Here is a 16,907-nt window from a genome sequence, read left to right as displayed (position 1 = left end):
AACAGCAGATGTTTGTTTTGTTGAACTGGTCTCCCAGTTCTGCAGGTTAGAAGGCTGGAATCAAGGCGCGGTGGGGCAGTGCTCCGCCTGGAGGCTCCAGGGGGACACTCTGTTCCATACCCAGCTCCTGGCTTCTGGTGGCTGCTGGCGATCCTTGCAGTTCCTTGGCTTGTAGCTGGTTCACTCTACCTTCTGCATTTGTGTGTGTCTGTGTGCAAATTTCCCTCTTCTGAAGAGAACGCCAGTCATTGGACTTAGAGCCCACCCTAATTTGGAATGACCCCATCTTAACTTGATTACATCTTCAAAGACCCTTTTTCCAAGCAAGGTCACATTTACAGGTACCAGGGGTTAGAGCTTCAGCACATCTGTTTTGAGGGGGACACAATTTGACCTACCATACCATCCTTTCATTAAATTTCATTTTTTCCCAGTCTGTTCAGTGACTCCCAACTCTCTCTTCCTCCTACTTTCCCCCCCCCCTACTGTAATACATATTTTATTCCTCCATCCTGCAGATCCTGGGCTGGTGATGTCCACTCTACCTCTTAATCGAGAGGGGGCTTAGATCTCACATGGCTGATGGATGCGATTCTCCTCCTTGTAGTTGTAGACTCTCTTGGTTCTGTGGTGTGGTGGTTGACCATCCTCACCTCCCTGTTAGCTGAGCTGGGTAATTCCAACGAACCGGAGAGTAGGTGTTGCAACTCTGCTGAGGCTCAGAGCCCAGCTGGCACACGGACAGCCCAGAGATTCAAGTCTCCTGGGCATACACCAACCCCAGCAGCAACCACCAGGTTCAGTAAAAGTGACAGAAGAGGCATGTGTAGAGAGGTCACGTCTGAGTCCAACTCCATCACACTCAGTTCCTTTTACTTTTCTATCAAAGACTTTCCTTTGTTTTAAGGGTGGGCAAACTGGGCCCTACAAAATTTAAGTGAATTGCTCCAGATCCTACTTGTAGTCAGTAGCAGAACTATTGTTGGAACTCAAAGGAGCCTTGAGGCATTGAGATTCCTCTGAGGAGGAAATGACCTATCCACGAAGTACCTACAGTGAGGATGCACTGGTGCTATTGCCTACTCGAATGATCTCGATTCCCAAGTCAGAGGCTGTTGATTTGCCCAGCATCTGCAAGGTTTGTCTCCACAGCCTGGAGAAAGATAAAAGAATGGTGGGAGGAGTGGGAAAAGCATCTGTTTCCTTCTTGCTCTGCTGTCTGCACCATCCAAGGAGGCAGGTGAGGCCCAAGCCAGGCCTTTTGGTCATAGTGTCTCAATGGCGGTTGTCTTAGTTTCCTTGCGGCTCAAGCAAATATCATGCAAAAGGACAGCTTAAACAATGGGAATTTAATGGCTCATGGTTTTGAGCTAAAAGAAAGTCCAGTTGAAGGTATCATCAAGGTGATGCTTTCTCCCCAAAGACAGTGGCACTATGTGGCTGGCTGCCGGTGACCCTTGGTCCCTAGCTTGTCACATGACAAGGCACATGGCAGCGTCTCCCAGTCTCTCTCTTCTCTTCCAGGTTCTGTTGATGTTCAGCTTCTGGTTGCTCTGTCTGTGCTTTATCTCTGTCTGTCTAAATTTGATCTGCTAATAAAGGGCTCTAGTAATAGGATTAAGACTCATCCTGATTGAGATGGGCCACACCGTAACTGAAGTAACCTCATGAAAAGGTCCTCCTTACAATGGGTTCACACCCACAGGAATGGATTGAGTTTAAGAACATGTTTTTCTGGGGTCCATACACCCACAAAACCACCACAGGGGTTTTAGAGAGGGCCCCTCTCTCTGCTGTCCATCCATGGCAGACAAGTTTACAAAACAGGGCGATAGCCATTCCTATCACCTCAGAGCTGGGATTCCCTGTTCAGCCTTTTGGTTGCTGCTTCAGGGTTGATATTTTGCTTTTGTGGTGGGCACATCTCAGCAGGTATGTTTTATATGTAACTCATGAAAAAGGATGAATTTAAAATTTCCTTTTACACTCCTACTGAGGGTTGCCAGATTTGGCAAATAAAAACACAGGACACCCAGTTAAAATTGAACTTCCAATAAACAACACATACTTTTTTTAGTATAAGTATGTCCCCAATGTTCTTTTATTTGGTGCTTATCTGAAATTTAAATTTAACTGGGCATACTGGATTTTATCTGGCAATCTCCCTCCTACCGCAGGGAGGATGGCCCTATAGCCATTTTCTCTGCTCAGAGAACAATTGCTGGTACTTGTTTTTGTTATGATGATCTGCTTGGGATTTGTTAAAATCCTTGGTCAAAGACATGTGCCTGGGGCCTTCAGAGGTCTGCGTGTCCAGAGAGTATGGGAAACGGGTCCAGATATGGGTATTTGTGAGGATTAATCACTAGCAGTGTTTGCGCATGACTGAGCTGATAGATTGGGTTAGTGAAAAACAACAGTCACCTGCTGCCTCCTCAGCCTATCTCATTGAACACTCTCATTTTTCATGGGCTGTTTTGATGTCTGTAACAATTATGGCATAATTAACCTCCACCTGCTTGGAACAATTTAGGACTGAGAGAGAGTAAACGTGAGACAAAATGAATCACGTCCATCATCCGTGCCCTTACCGAGGAGGAGCTGGAAGTGCTTCTGGAAAGCCTCCCACCCCACTCCACTCAGGCGGTGTCTCTGGGGAAGGCCTGGGGAAGGTGACATGTCTTCAGGAGAATCGCATCCTCTCTGCAGAGCCTCAGAGGTGGCCAGAGGTGTGGTCAGCGTGGATCCCACAGGGTAAGAATTGGGCAGCGTTTATCCAGCACCTTCCCAAGGAAGTATGGTTTCAGGTTCCTGGAAAGATGTTGCCTCTGTGGGCAGAAGAGTTCACGAGGCCTCAGCACAGTTCTGGGTGACAGCCTTTCCCTCCCACCTCATAGCCCCTGGCTTTGCTTCATCCTAAGAAGGGACGTTCTGTTTTTCACTTGGCTCCCCTGTGGGATTTGTTTAAAGTGAATAAGGAGCTCAGCACTGACCACGTAGCATAACTATGCTGGTTTCCTCCCTCTGGCCTTCTGAGGCAGGCTAGTAGCTCAGGGAATCAACAGACGGATCTGGAAACCGGCAAAAAGCCCGGGGGCCAGGGGCCACAAGATGGCTGCTGGAAGAAGCCTGCACCCACCCGTTCAGAACCGGATTTCCTCCCGAATCTAGGAGAAGCCCTGGATATTCTCCAGCCTTATCGCTGGGTTCTCCTGGGGGATTGAGTGGTGGGGTAATAAATCCAAACAGCCAACAGCCGGGATTCCTCCCCGACACCAGCTGAGGGATGGAATCATTAATGGTTTAAAAAGCAAGCACGAAATCCAACTCGGCTCTGTTCTTGCCTTTTCTGCCCCTGCCTGGATCAGCACACAAGTGAACCTGGGCATTTGTAATCTGTAATGGGGAAATGTAGCCTGTAAATCAGCCCTCTTTATCTCTTTTTAAAGTCCCTTTCCTCTCTACCTGGGACCCATAATCTGTTATTTTCTCCCATTTCTCTTCTCTCAGTTCCTTAATAAATTACTGGCCTAACTAATCTGGCTTGCACTTAGAATTCATTTTTTGTAGCTTAGCCAAGAACCTAGAGAAAATCCAGCAGCAGTTCCCTTCCTCTCTCCTTCTTTCTTTCTCCTCTTCCTCTTCTCTTCCTCCTTCTTCATCTTATTCTCCCGCCTCCCCTCCTTTTTGTAGATCTCTTTCTTAAAATAACTTAGTAAAATGGATTTCCTTCTGGTTCATACACCAGCCTCTTGTTAGCTTGGGTAGTGGCAGTTCTCCCGAGGGCTAGCCAACTCTCAGCGCATTGGCCAAAGCAAGTCGCTGGCCTTGAAAGGCTGGGGGCAAGGCCCTTGAATGTGGCAATCACTACAAAGCCTTCTGCCTCTGGAGCCCAATTTGACAGCGAGCCATGGCAATACTTCTGAGTTCTCTCTTTTTTAAAAAATTTATTTCTCTCCTCTAGCCTCTCCTTGCCCCCCCCACCCCCCATGTTATCTGCTCTCTGTGTCCATTTGCTGTGTGTTCTTCTGTGTCCGCTTGTATTCTTGTCAGCAGCACTGGGAATCTGTGTCTCTTTCTGTTGTGTCATCTTGCTGCATCAGCTCTCCGTGTGTGTGGTGCCACTCCTGGACAGGCTGCACTTTTTTTGCGCTGGGCGGCTCCCCTTATGGGGCACACTCTTTGCATGTGGGGCTCCCCTATGCAGGGACACCCCTAGGTGGCATGGCACTCCTTGTGTACATCAGCACTGCGCATGGGCCAGCTCATCACATGGGTCAGGAGGCCCTGGGTTTGAACCCTGGACCTCCCATGTGGTAGGTGGACGCTCTATACATTAAGTCAAATCTGCTTCCCTCTGAGTTCTCTTGAACTGCAACAACCTTGGCCAAATACAGAGTTTTGATTTTTTTTTTTTCTGACTACGCCTGGTTTTGTTTTACTTCCCTGCCTGTATTTTCCAGGGACCTCCTATCCTATTGCATAAATTCTTATAGGCTGACACAAATCTCTTTTAGAATGAAGGGAGGTATGAACAAACAGACGAATGCACTGTTAAATACTAGGCATCTGCTAGTAAATGATATCCAGTTAAATACTATTCTTTTTTTAAATTTTTAAAATTTATTTCTCTCCCCTTCCCCCACCCCCCCGCAGTTGTCTGTTCTCTGTGACTATTTGCTGTGTGTTCTTCTTTGTCTGCTTCTGTTGTCAGTGGCATGGGAATTCATTTTGTTGCGTCATCTTGCTGTGTCAGCTCTCTGTGTGTGCAGTGCCACCCCTGGGCAGACTGAACCCTCCCCCGTGCTGGGCGGCTCCCCCCACGGGGCGCACTCCCTGTGCGTGGGGCTCTGACACAGCACTCCCTGCATGCATCAGCACTGCGCGTGGGCCAGCTCCACACAGGTCAAGGAGGCCCGGGGTTTGAACCGCGGACCTCCCATGTGGTAGACAGATGCCCTAACCACTGTGCCAAGTCCGCTTCCCTAAATACTATTCTTAGCTTTCCCCCACCAAAACCAAAACCAAAACCAAAACAAAACTAGTCCTCCTTAGGTGAACTGTGTGATATAGAATGACTGAAGAGCCCAAGATACCTTCCTGACCGTAGTAGATTGAGCACTTCAGTTTGCCTAATGCATGTTCCAAGTTTCTCTCAGCCATGTGAAAAGCAGGCCCCAAGGCCTTGACATCCAATAGATATTCACATCTGACATCCCTTGGCAAGACACTAACTGGTCAACCTTTCTGCCTTACTGTAGAAAAGGCCAGTAGCTGTTTGCAATTGCAAGTGCATGTAGAGCAGGTAAACTTTTGTAATCACCTTATACATCTTATATAGTGTGTGACGGAGCTGCCCACAGAGGCAGGGATTTGTACGTCAGGTGAGGGCTGGGTGTCACGTTAAATGCCATCGCTGCTCTATTCTGGAGATTTTCATGTGGATGCTGAGCCAAAAAGAATGTCTGGAGTGATATTTCATGTTTTTCTCTTTGTGGCCATATTTTCGAGTCCTCGCTCAGATGGCTGGTTTAAACAATGTAAGGAGGCCTTGATTTAATGCTCATTCATTCATTCATCTAGTCATTAAATAAATATTAGCAGAGAACCTCCTGTGTGCCCAGCACCATGATCCCCTTTCAGCCTAACAGGAATGAACCCAAGAAAATAACATCCTTCTTGGCAGGCTCAGTGGTGACCAACAATTTGTGGTTTGGCAAACCGTACTGATGTCTTGTTGTGCACATTAGAACTATGGATCAGGAAGATGGGAAAGAGGCTGAGTATAAGACAAAAGCTGGGATCGGACAAGGCTGGTTTGAGAAGTGCCCAGACCTGGGAAAGGAGCCAGGATCCTCCAGACAATCAAATCTAAACTGGAGTATTTGGGTCTTATCATCTATATCAGATGGTTGAAAGCCAGACAAATAGCTGACAAGGCAAATAGTTAAAATATTGAGCATGGTGTCAAGAGCTAGGAAAGTCCTAGGAATGGAAGGGGCAAGGGAGGGTAAGATTGCTGGAATGGCAGAAGGAATGATCTCTCCATTCATCCATCCACCCATCCATCCATCCACCCATCCATCTGCTCATTAATTCATTCAGCATATACTTATTGGTATTAATTCAATGAAGATACAGAAATAAATAAGGCATGCTGTCTACCTTCAAGGGGCTTAGAAACTAGTTGGGCGGAAGGCAAGTAATAATGACTACAAATACTAACAGAGCTCTTGTTATGTACAATGCATTTTGTGCTGGTTCCGTGAGCCCTAATTTCCATAGGGTGGCACAAAGTGGACCAGGTATTATCTGTACGTGTTTTGGATTATGCTGCAGGAGAAAAATCCAGATCTTTTATAAGAGTAAGACAGAAGCATGCCTTCCCTTTGCTTTGGAGGGAGACCTCTGTCTTCCAAGGCTATTCACTAAATGACATTCTTGAAAAGTAGTCTGTGATGAAGGCAGTGTCTTTGCTTACAAAGATGTGCAGATGTAAGACTCATGGAAAACTGCTTCCCAACAATGATCACCTTTATTATCTTTGGATGACAACTTTTGTGGAAACAGTGAGAAGACACTGTGAGAAGTACTTGACCTTGGTAACAAGGCAAAGTTATACTGTCCTCCGGCAGGACTCAGTCCTGGGTAGGCCCCCTGGATGTGGCCAGTGAGGCAGGTAAATGGTCACCATCCACAGGGGTTGAGGCAGAATCTGACACCCTCTCTTGCTGGCTAATAATAAAGCTTCCCTTTATAAAAAGCCTGTGGACTCATCCTATTAACTTCTCAGAGCAGGTATACAAGTAGAAAGGCAATCTATGCAGGTAAACCCTGGGTAGGTATAGGGGGGCGTGCTGTATACAATTTAGCATGATGGTTTGAGGAAGGAAGAAAATTAAAATCTGCTGAGGACCTAAAATGTACCAGGCTCTGTGATCAACGTTTTTTCAACCTTTATCTCACTGAATCTCATGATAAGCATTTTTCTTTCCTATTGTCGCAAAATACACATAACATAAAATTTACCACTGTAACTATTTTAAAGTACAACTCAGTGGCATTTAGTTCCTTTGCAATGCTGGGGAACCATCACCAGTATCTAGTACCAGATTTTTAATTAAAATTTTACTGTCATTTTTATTTTTTAACCACCCCGACTAGAATCCCTGTACCCATTAAGTAGTCACTCCCCATTCCTCCTTCCCCCAGCCCCTGGTCACTCGTCTTTCTGTCTCTGTGGCCTTGCCTGTTCTGGATATGCATAGTAGTTATTCCCATTTTGCAGTTGAGGCGCTCAGCAAAGTCCAGCGCCTGTCCAAGGTCACAGAGCAGGGACGGGGCAGATGTCACGTGTTGTGCACCTAGCTGCCCAGGAGAGGAGGGACGTCAGCCACTCAAGGGGCCCTCGGACTGGGCTTGGAAAGGCCCTCAGGACCATGAGCACTGTTTGTGTCCAGGGCATAGGCAGGGCAGAGAAAGGGTGCAGGAATCCTGCTGCCAGGCCTGAAGCAGGGGGGGACAGGAAGGAGAGGGCTCCAGGTGGGGGGAAGGTGCAGGGCCTGGACATGGGTCAGCCATTCGGGCCAGGCTCCGGGCCGGCGCCGGGGAGGCTCTCTCTTGCCAGTGTGGGGTCTGGGGCAGGGCAGCACCCCCCAGGCAGGGGACCTTCCCACGCAGCAGGCCCGGCCGCCCCGCTCCGCATCCAACAGCCTTGTTTACTTGGATGAAGCCTTGAGCAGGGTGCCTGGGAGGGAAGTCAGCCGACTCGGGTTTCTTTTTCTCCAGCGAAACCACAACCTGTCTCGGGGTGAAAGTCCCTCTTGTCAGCCGCCAGCACCCCCTGGGCCTTCTGGGGGTGGGGGGTTGTGCCTGGGCGGGAATTCGTGCATGGCCTCGGGTCAGAGGCAGCTGCCAGCCCACACCTCACCACCGAGCGGCTGTGTGAGCCCTTTGTTCATTTGCTGGGAACCCGCAGCCCCTCCGGGGAGAAGCCTGGGCCAGGGCCCGGCACGCCCACTGCCGTCTGGGGCCCTGCAGCGTGTGGGCCTCCTTGGGGGGTCCAAGCTCTTGGGACTGAGCCTTTTCTTGCTTGGGGGTGTCTTGTAGGTGTTTGGGTGTTTCCTTTGTTCCCTCCTAAGACTCTCCCTCCTGGAATGTTGCCCTCCTACCTTCCCAGTCTCCCTGGGCAGGAGAACGGGGTAGGAGAAAGTGCTCTGACTCACCCAGCTCTCTGGAAGGGACCCTCTTTTCTTAAGCACCTCTCTCACCCAGAGCGTGGCGTCCCTTAGCCCCGAGGGCCGCAGAAGGGTTAAGTGTTCCTCCAAAAGAGGCCCCTGCAGATGGCCTGCACGGAGCAGCTGTGTGAGCGCCTCCGCCAGCCCCCGAGGGTCTCCGGGGCCCGTGCTGACTGCATCTGCCCGGGTCTGGCTCCAATTAGAGAAGCTGGGAGTAGATGGGCTGGGAGGGGAGGCATGCGCCCTCCTCCTGGCAATGGTCTGTCTGTCTGCGAGTATGACCCTGCAGATGTCTGCCTGCCTCTCTCACGCTGGCGCCACTCTCGAAGGAATTTCCAACAGCAAGCCGACCCCACGGGGGGAGCCCGCACCCTGGGGACGGGGCTGTGACCCGGCATGCTCGGTTGGGGTGGGTGGGAATGAAGGGGACAGGTGGGCGCAGGTGACATTTGGCTGCCTACGAAGATGGATTCTGGGCCCAGTGCTCTACTGTCACTTGGCAGAGTAGGACAAGCCCGAGGCAGAACGGACCTGCCTCGCGTGGCTCTGAACGCTTGCCTCAGTGGGCTTTCACCTCTTTTCAGTACCAGAGAATGATCCCTACCGAGTCCTTGTGAGGCTTGGATGAGGGAATGCATGTCAGGTGCCCAGTAGAGGCACAATAAATGTAGGTAGTTATTTTAGACTTTGACCCTTCCATTTAGCACCCAGCCATCCTAAAAAGTGGATTTGCCTGGGGTTCCATATCTATTGAGAGACCACAGGCCGGTTCCAGCCTTTGCTAGGGCGTTTCTCTGATAAGGTCCCCTGGTTCTGACCCCTGGTGACTCAGGAGGGGACCCCAGGCTTTGTGCTTCTGTCTCAGTTCTCTCTGGGAGGCAAGTCTCTTGGGCTGCGCACCTGACAGACAACTACAGTTGCCATCACTTCCGTTCCTCTCTGAAGAAAGCCAGCTTCTGCTCCCCTACGTGAGCCTCTGGGGCGCCTCTCGGCTTGTCTACTTTCGTTTTGCATGATTGGGCTTGGATGTTTAACCTGTGCTCTCCTGTGGCTCAAGGGGCAGCCTAGTAGGGTGGTTATGCATGCTTTGGAGCCCAGTGGCTTGGGTCCGATGGCTGACTCCACTGCTACCTCGCTGGGTGACTTTGGGCAAATGTCTCCAACTCTCTCTGCCTTAATTTCACCCTCCTTAAGATTGGGGATGTGATTATCTTACACTTTATAACTCAGGGCTAAAAGGAAGGAAGATTAAGTGAGCTAATAATCTATACCCAGAGCACTGAGAGTCCAGAAGAGGGAAGGAGCTCCGTGGCAGCCAGTTGTTATCAATACCTTCAATTCCACAGGTTTGCCTAGAAACCACCTGGGTTCTGTTTTCTAGATGTGAGAAATGAAGGTGATGGGAGGAAAAAAAATGAACATTTCTTGGTGCCTGCTGGGTGTCGACCTCCATCTTAGGTGTTTGTTTTAGGTTTATTGATTTACCCCAGTGAGAACCCTAGGAGGCACGAATCACCATTTTTACTTTACAGCCGAGGAAGCAGATAAAGGGAGGTTGTGCAACTTGTCCAGGTCTCAATTAGTAAGTGATGAGTCAGGGTTCAACACCGGGTCTGCTTGAAAAGCCCATTATTCCCCCATTCCCCTACCCTCCTTCCTATCGACCGAAATGGTCAGTTTTTTAATAGAAGGGGGACTGTTGTTTAAGACCTATTGTATTCTTGTTTGGATATATCTTAAGAGCTGCCATCAACGACTGTGTGGCAATTAGTAAAGATTAACTACAAGTTCTTATCCCAAACGCCCCACATGGCACTGGCAGCATTCCGGTCAAACTGCTGCCACGCTGCTGGTGGTTCTACAGCAGTCCATCCCTCTGTCGACCCGGGGACTGGGCTGCACATGGGCAGCATTTATGGCAGGGGCTCTTAACCAGGGGTCCATGGACCCCTTTAAAGACTTCAGGGGATCTGTGAGCTTGAATCGAAATTCATAAAAACATCATTCTTATGGGGACGTGTTGGTATGGGTGTGATATACTTATTAATACACAGTGTAGTGTGCACTTAGTAAGGGGTCTGTGGTTTTCACCTGATTGGCAAAGAGGTCCATGGAACAAAAAAGCCTCCTTTTTTTTTTTAAGATTTATTTTATTTATTTCTCTTCCCTTCCCACCATTGTTTGCTCTCTGTGTCCATTTGCTGTGTGTTCTTCTGTGTTTGCTTGCATTCTAGGCTGCACTAGGAATCTGCGTCTCTTTTTGTTGCGCCATCTTGCTGCATCAGCTCTCTGTGTGTGCGGTGCCACTCCTGGGCGGGCTGCACTTTTTTCACGTGGGGCAGCTCAATGCAGGGCTATGAGTGGGGCTCCCCTATGCGGGGACACCCCTGCATGGCATGGCACTCCTTGCATGTGGCAGCGCTGCACGTGGGCCAGCTCACCACATGGGCCAGGAGGCCCTGGGTTTGAACCCTGGACCTCCCGTATGGTAGGTGGGTGCTCTATCAATTGAGCCACATCCACGTCCCAAGAACCCTTGATTTATGGCCACAGTGAAGACAGAAAGATTCATGGCTGACTTAATGACATTTGCCACTTAATGTTAACTCCCTTTCATTTAAATAGTTATACTTCCAGTCAGAAAAGAAATGGAGACTGTTTTTCTTCATGTTACAAGCCACCTAAACCCTTCTTGTGGTTTCTGGGGCTTAAAATCTCCTGAAGTAATTACCACCACACTTCATTAACAGCAATTCTATAGGCTTGTTTTGTAGGAAAAAACCTCCCGTAGTTGAGGCTGTAGCAATGGGAGCTCGGGAGGCAGAGAGAGTCCAAGTTGTAAATAGGAGACACACCTTGGAGGTGATGGGAGGAAGACCAAGGAGATGTGCGGTGTTTGGTGTTGGGGTGGGACAGTGTTGGTGGTGATAGCAACCCAGGCACGTGGTTCATGTGGGATGGGCCCTTGGCAACGAAGAGCGGGGTTAGGTGGCTGACCCTCGGCACAACTGTCCAGAGAAAGCTGCTCCTGTGAGTGGGGCTTCCATTTTGGGAGTAGAGGGACTCAGAGGAAGGTGGAGACCCAGGCCCCTCTCTTATGGAGCCCGACGCTGACGGAGTGCTGATGTCAGGAAATATCCCAGGAAAGAAAACTTGTGTGTCTGGTCCCACCTGAGCATCCTCTGGGTCAGGATGTTTATTCTGGAGGAGAGGAAGAGGATTGTGAAGGAAAACATTCTACCAAAACGGGGAAGCTTTTCCAGGTGCCCATCACATAAATGACGAGGTCAAAGTAAGTGGCCAAGGGCTTGCCTTCCCTGCCCCCCACACACCATCATTCCTGACCTTGTCTTAGTCTGGGGGATGCCAACCCAAGAGGAAAGAAAAGGTGGCTGAGCGCAGCCCGGCCTGGTCTGTGGCCCTCATACCTGGGACCACGTCTCTCCGAACAGAGTGGGTAGCAAGAAAAGGAACATCTGGGAGAAGGGGAGGTGAGACAGCTGGCTGTGACTGAAGTGACAGACAACAGACTGAGATAAACAGATGTCTCCTCTGAAATGCTCCAGTTGCCTGGCACCTTAGAAATCAGCTCCACCAACCCTCACCACCCATCAGCAAGGAAACCAACGACCAGAGAGGAAAAATGCCCAGACTTAGGCTCGGTCATACAATCTGTTGATTCAGCTCATTTCTCTTTGAGCAAACATGTGAGCTAATCCTTCAATATATTTCCTTTGATCTCTTGCAAATATTTGCATCTGGGTAGAAGATTCTGGTAGCCTATATGAAACCGGTTTATGGGGAATGAGAAATGACACCTTTGACTAAGATTACATTTTCTTTAGGTCTGTAAGGAAGCACCATAGAAATCCCTTCTATCAGCAGAGAAATCTATGAGTGGATATCATTGTGGTGACAATAATAGCTACACTTACATTGTGGCTTACTATGTGTTCTGAGCACCTTGCACAGAGGAGCTCATTTATTTCTCACAACAACCCTCTGATGTAAGTACTTGTCTTAGTTTGCCGGAGCTGCTATCACAAATACCACAAATTGGTTTTGGCTTAAACAATGAGCCTTTGGAAGTCTAAATTCAAGATATCAGCAAGAAGCTTTCCCCTGGCTGGCTGCCAGCAATCCTTGGGGTTCCTTAGCCCGAATCCCTGCCTCCCATCTCCTTTCCTGCTATGGTGACCTCTCGGTTCTTTCTTATAAGGCCCCCAGTAATCCAGATTAAGACCCACCCTCATACAGCTGTGCCACACCCTAACTAAAAATCACATCGTCAAGGGGTCCTGTCTGCAATGCATTCACATCCACAGGGATGTGGGTTAAGATTAAGAACAGATGTTTGTCTGGGTACATAAATCAAACCACCACAGTATTGTTATTATTTCCTGTGTTGGTTAGGGTCCTTTGAGAAGCAGATGCCAAGATGGATTAGATGTGCAAGAGAGTTCTACAGCAGAATGTCTGTGAAGGATAAAGGGGCAGGGTGGATGAAGGTCCAACAGCATTAAAAGGGCAGGAAAGATTGCGTAGGAAGAGCCTCAGACAGCAGTGCCCTTCTGAGAAAATCTCAGCCTGGCTGGTGGGAGGGTGACGTTTGCAAAAGTTGCTCATTAGAAGGATTCTGTGTCAGACAGGGGTTGGACCTTTACTCAGTGCTTAGTCATTGGCTGGGTGCAGCCTGGGGGACTTGTGCCCCTTCCTCCAGGAGCAGCCACCTCCAGCCTCTTGCTCTCCTGGGCTCAAGTGGGGTGGACACATTATGGACATTGCCCTCTACTCTGAACCCTATTCATGGAGTTGGCAGGCAAGTATGCTTCCTACAGTAGATTCTCTTGGAGGTCTGAACAACTCATCTCCATGGCCCCCTTGTTCCCATTTTGCAAATGCAGCTGAGGCAGAGAGAGCTTAAGTAACTTGTCCAAGGTTTCACAGCTCATTCGGGGCAAAGCTGGCACCAGAGCTGACCAGGTGCCAAAGTCATCCTCTTAACCATCAGGCTATGCTGTGGGCCCAAGGATTATATTTGTTTCTTAGGGGGAAGTGCTGTCATGTATGTACATGAACATATGAACATGAAGGTACATGTACCTTCTCGCTCTGCCACGTACTAGCTGTGGGCCTGTGTGCAAATCTGAGACTAAAGTACATAAAATGCCTAGAAGAGTGGCTACCACATAGTAGATATCCTATAAATGCTATTTCCTGATCCCATCTCCCCTCCTGAGGTCAACCGACCTTAAAAAGGACAGAACAAATGAGCAAGTTTCTAAATGTGGTGGAGGTGTGGTTCTCAGCAGAGTCATTTCCCAGAACTGTCGGGAGACTCTGAGAAACACCTGCCCAGACTGTTCCCACCATTTTGGCCAACATCTTTGGAGCAGGGCTGGTCTGCTCAGTGCACAAGGGTTGCTTATAACGGAGGCCCCTCCTTGATCAAGATTGATTGATCGATCCCAGGCAGGGGTATCAAGGGCCATCCAGCCTCCACCTGGCAGGACTCTGGGAGTCCCATAAAGAACCTCGAGCAGGCCCAATACGGCCACCAGCAGGAAGTGGGCACTCTTCTGGATGGTTTCAAAGATGAGCTTCTTCCCGCCCGCCGTGTTCATGAATGGAAGCCTGCCTCCAAGGAAAGGTCCAGTCGTCAACCTAGGGGAGGAAAGGTGCCCGGTACTGGCCATTTGGGTGCAACTCCACTGTGATATCCAAGGTAAGTGCACTTCCCCATGCCGTCAGCCCTTCTTCCTGAACACAATTTTTCAAAAAATCTTGGTGATGTCAGTGAGAGATGTGCTCATACCGCAAAGAAATCCTGAGTGCCTGCTCTGTGCGGTATTGTGTGAGGCCTAGGGGTGTGTGTGTGGGAGATACACACAGTGAGGACCTTGCTCCTAAGGGGCTCGTGATCCCATGGGACGGGGACCCAGCAGCGGTGGGGCGTGTGCTTGGTTGGTCGGTGTGCAGTGTACAGGAGTGATGGAAGGAAGGAGAAGTTAGCCATGCTGGAAATCAGGAAAGCGTCTCAGAAGCGGCCACACTATGTGGGGTCTTGCAGGGTGGGTCGATGCTTGCTCAAGGGCAAGGTGAAAGAGCATTCCAAGAAGCGCAAGCAACGTGTGCAGGGATATGGATGTCGGAAACACTGCCGACATCAAAGGGAGCAGCCTACAGGTGGGCGTAGCTGAAGGAAGACTCCTAAGGAAGAAGAGTCAGCGGATGCAGAGGAGCAGGAGGTGAGGACCAGGTCGTGAATGGCCTCCTACGCCTCGCTAGGTAGCTGGGATTTTATTACAGAGGTCAGGTAGGATCATCTTATACAGCAGAACAGAATGGACCCATCAATAACAACAACATTATAATAATTACTCTATTTTTATAACTGAGTGCATCCTATATACCGCCCACTTTCTAAGGGCTTCACCTGAATTTACACATTAATTATTAAACCAACCCACTCTGATAGGTGCTATTATTAGTCCTCCAGATGAGGAAATGATTTGCCCGGGCCTTGGGTGGATGGACGCAGGGCAGGTACCAGGCCTGGTGCTGGGGTGGCCTCTGTAGCAAAATGCAGCAGCAGCCACCCCCTGGCCTCCTCTCCTGGGGCTGTGATGGGGCTTTAACATTACTGACCCCTGCATCACCAAGCTATGGTCCCATCTCTATACCAATCTTTCTTTAAAGGTTTATTTTATTTATTTATTTCTCCCCTCCCCCTCACCTTGTTATTTGTGCTAGCTCTCTGCTCTCTGTGTCTATTCCTTGAGTGCTTTCTGTGTCTGCTCATCTTTTCTTTAGGAAGCACCAGGAACTGAACCCGGGACCTTCCCATGTGGGAGAGAGGTGCTCAACCACTTGAGCCACCTCTGCTCCCTGCTTTGTTGTTCTCTCATTGTGTTTCCTCTTTGTGTCTCCTTGTTGAGTCAGCTGCTGCACCAGCCCAGCCTGCTAGTGTGCTATGTTGCCCATCTTCTCTAGGAGGCACCAGGAACTGAACCTGAGATCTCCCATGTGGTAGGTGGGTGCCCAGATGCTTGAGCCATATCCACTTCCCCAGGAAGGGACTTATCCCCATTTTTCAGATGAGGAAACGAAGGCTTAGACTTCTGCTCGAGATCACACAGCAAGCAACTGGCAGAGCTGGAATCTGGACTGAGTCTGACTGTAAAATCCACATTCTTTCCCCCACACTATACTATTGTGAGGTAAGTATTATCATCTCAGAGAGTTGGAGTCACTTACCTGAGGTCACACAGCAAGTATATGGCAACAATGGGTTCAGAGCTCACTCTCATCCTGGTTCAGCTGAGTGCCTGCAGTTGGAGGAGCGTTCAGCCTTTAGAATTAGGAGATTCTTTTGCTTTCCAGTCCCAAACCCCCAATTTCAGCACCCACTCCCAGCTTTGTGACTCTGGCAGATAGAGAAACAAAAGGGGCTGCTCTGTCCCTCCTGCCCCTTTACCCCCTGCTCTTGTGACCCTGTTGACAGCAGCAGGGTGAACACAATCAAGAGTCTGTGGACTGGGTCAAGCGCCTGTGTCACCTCGGCGACCTTGGACAAGTCACTCACCATCCTCATTTGTCAAGCGGGATGATGACCCTGCCCCGTTGGCATCCCAGGATGGGGGGTGGGGGACACACAGGGTGGAGAATCAAATGAGGTGCAGAATGTGAAAAGGCTTCGAAAATAGCTCAGGGCTGTATCCTCAAGAGAGGACACTGCAACTCTACTTTGTTCTCTCTCTCCTCCCCTGTGGCCAGGCCTCTGCCCATCTGCCTGCCTGTTGCCCTGACCAGCATGGAGAGCCGCTGTGCAGGTCTCTGTGCAGACCCACAGTGGACCCGTCTGCAGCGAGCCCTCAGGTGGCTGGTCTGGCTCGCAGGTTTGCATTCCTCTCAGTTTTCTGCCCCCCCACCCCCCCTCGGCCCACAGAGCAGGCTTGGCCTTCGTGCCTGAGGCAGAGATACCACAGCAGACACGCCCCCGCTGCTTTGTGACAAAAACCAAACGCATATCAAGACATAGTTACTGGGTGTCCCCTGCTCACCAGACATTTTAAGTATCTCATCCTCCTGGCAACCCTGAGAATTTCACCCTCATTCTCCAGACCAGGAAAGTGAGGCGCAATGGGGCCTCCTGCTCCAGGCCAGGCAGCGGGAAAGAGCGGAGGCAGGTTCCCGCTCTGGTCTGTTTCACTCCAGCCAGACTCCTTCCTCCTTTTCGTTCTGCACCACTCCCCTGCTTCCTCGCAGGGGTGCTAGCCTGGGGGCAGATCCTCGGCGTGGCTGGAGACTGGCTGTCTGTCTATCCAGGAGGCAGATGCCAGGACTGGCGACTTGGGCTGGGAGGGCTGCCCAGGAATTCCCAAAGAAAAGAAGAACTTGAGACTCTGGGGACATCTCTGCCACGTGCTCCTTCACCCCGGCGCCCCGGCGGCCTCTGAGTGACAGGAGCCTGGCCGCGCGGTCCCTGCCTAGCCGCCCTGGGCTACCGTCAGCGGAGGTCCTGAAGGAGGCGCTCTGCTGGGTGCGCCCTGCTGCGTGAGCCCGAGGCGCTGGCTGGCGGCCTCTGCGGCAGGGCTCCGCCAGCCCCGCAGTCGCTGGGGTGGGCAGAAGCACGCGGCGCTTGGAGCCACAGACGTTGCTTCGAGCCGG

The 16,907-nt window shown here is 50.2% G+C and overlaps 1 long non-coding RNA gene across 2 annotated transcripts; it reads right to left on the bottom strand.

The window, feature by feature from the left end:
- Positions 1-10,404: 10,404 nt before the first annotated feature.
- LOC111763430 (uncharacterized) lies at positions 10,405-16,449 on the bottom strand. 2 transcript variants are annotated; one of them, XR_002796307.3, is made up of 3 exons: positions 16,301-16,449; positions 15,495-15,565; positions 10,405-11,438 (listed from the first exon to the last, which is right to left on the bottom strand). It is a non-coding gene; the product is annotated as an uncharacterized lncRNA (long non-coding RNA). The 2 variants fall into 2 exon arrangements; XR_002796306.2 differs by lacking the exon at positions 16,301-16,449 and adding an exon at positions 15,823-16,081.
- Between the last annotated feature and the right edge of the window lie 458 nt (positions 16,450-16,907).

This window comes from Dasypus novemcinctus, chromosome 2 (assembly GCF_030445035.2).
Source record: "Dasypus novemcinctus isolate mDasNov1 chromosome 2, mDasNov1.1.hap2, whole genome shotgun sequence".
Taxonomy (NCBI): Eukaryota; Metazoa; Chordata; class Mammalia; order Cingulata; family Dasypodidae; genus Dasypus; species Dasypus novemcinctus.
The sequence above is the reverse complement of the archived record's forward strand: the minus strand, read 5'-3'. Positions and strand labels throughout refer to the sequence as shown.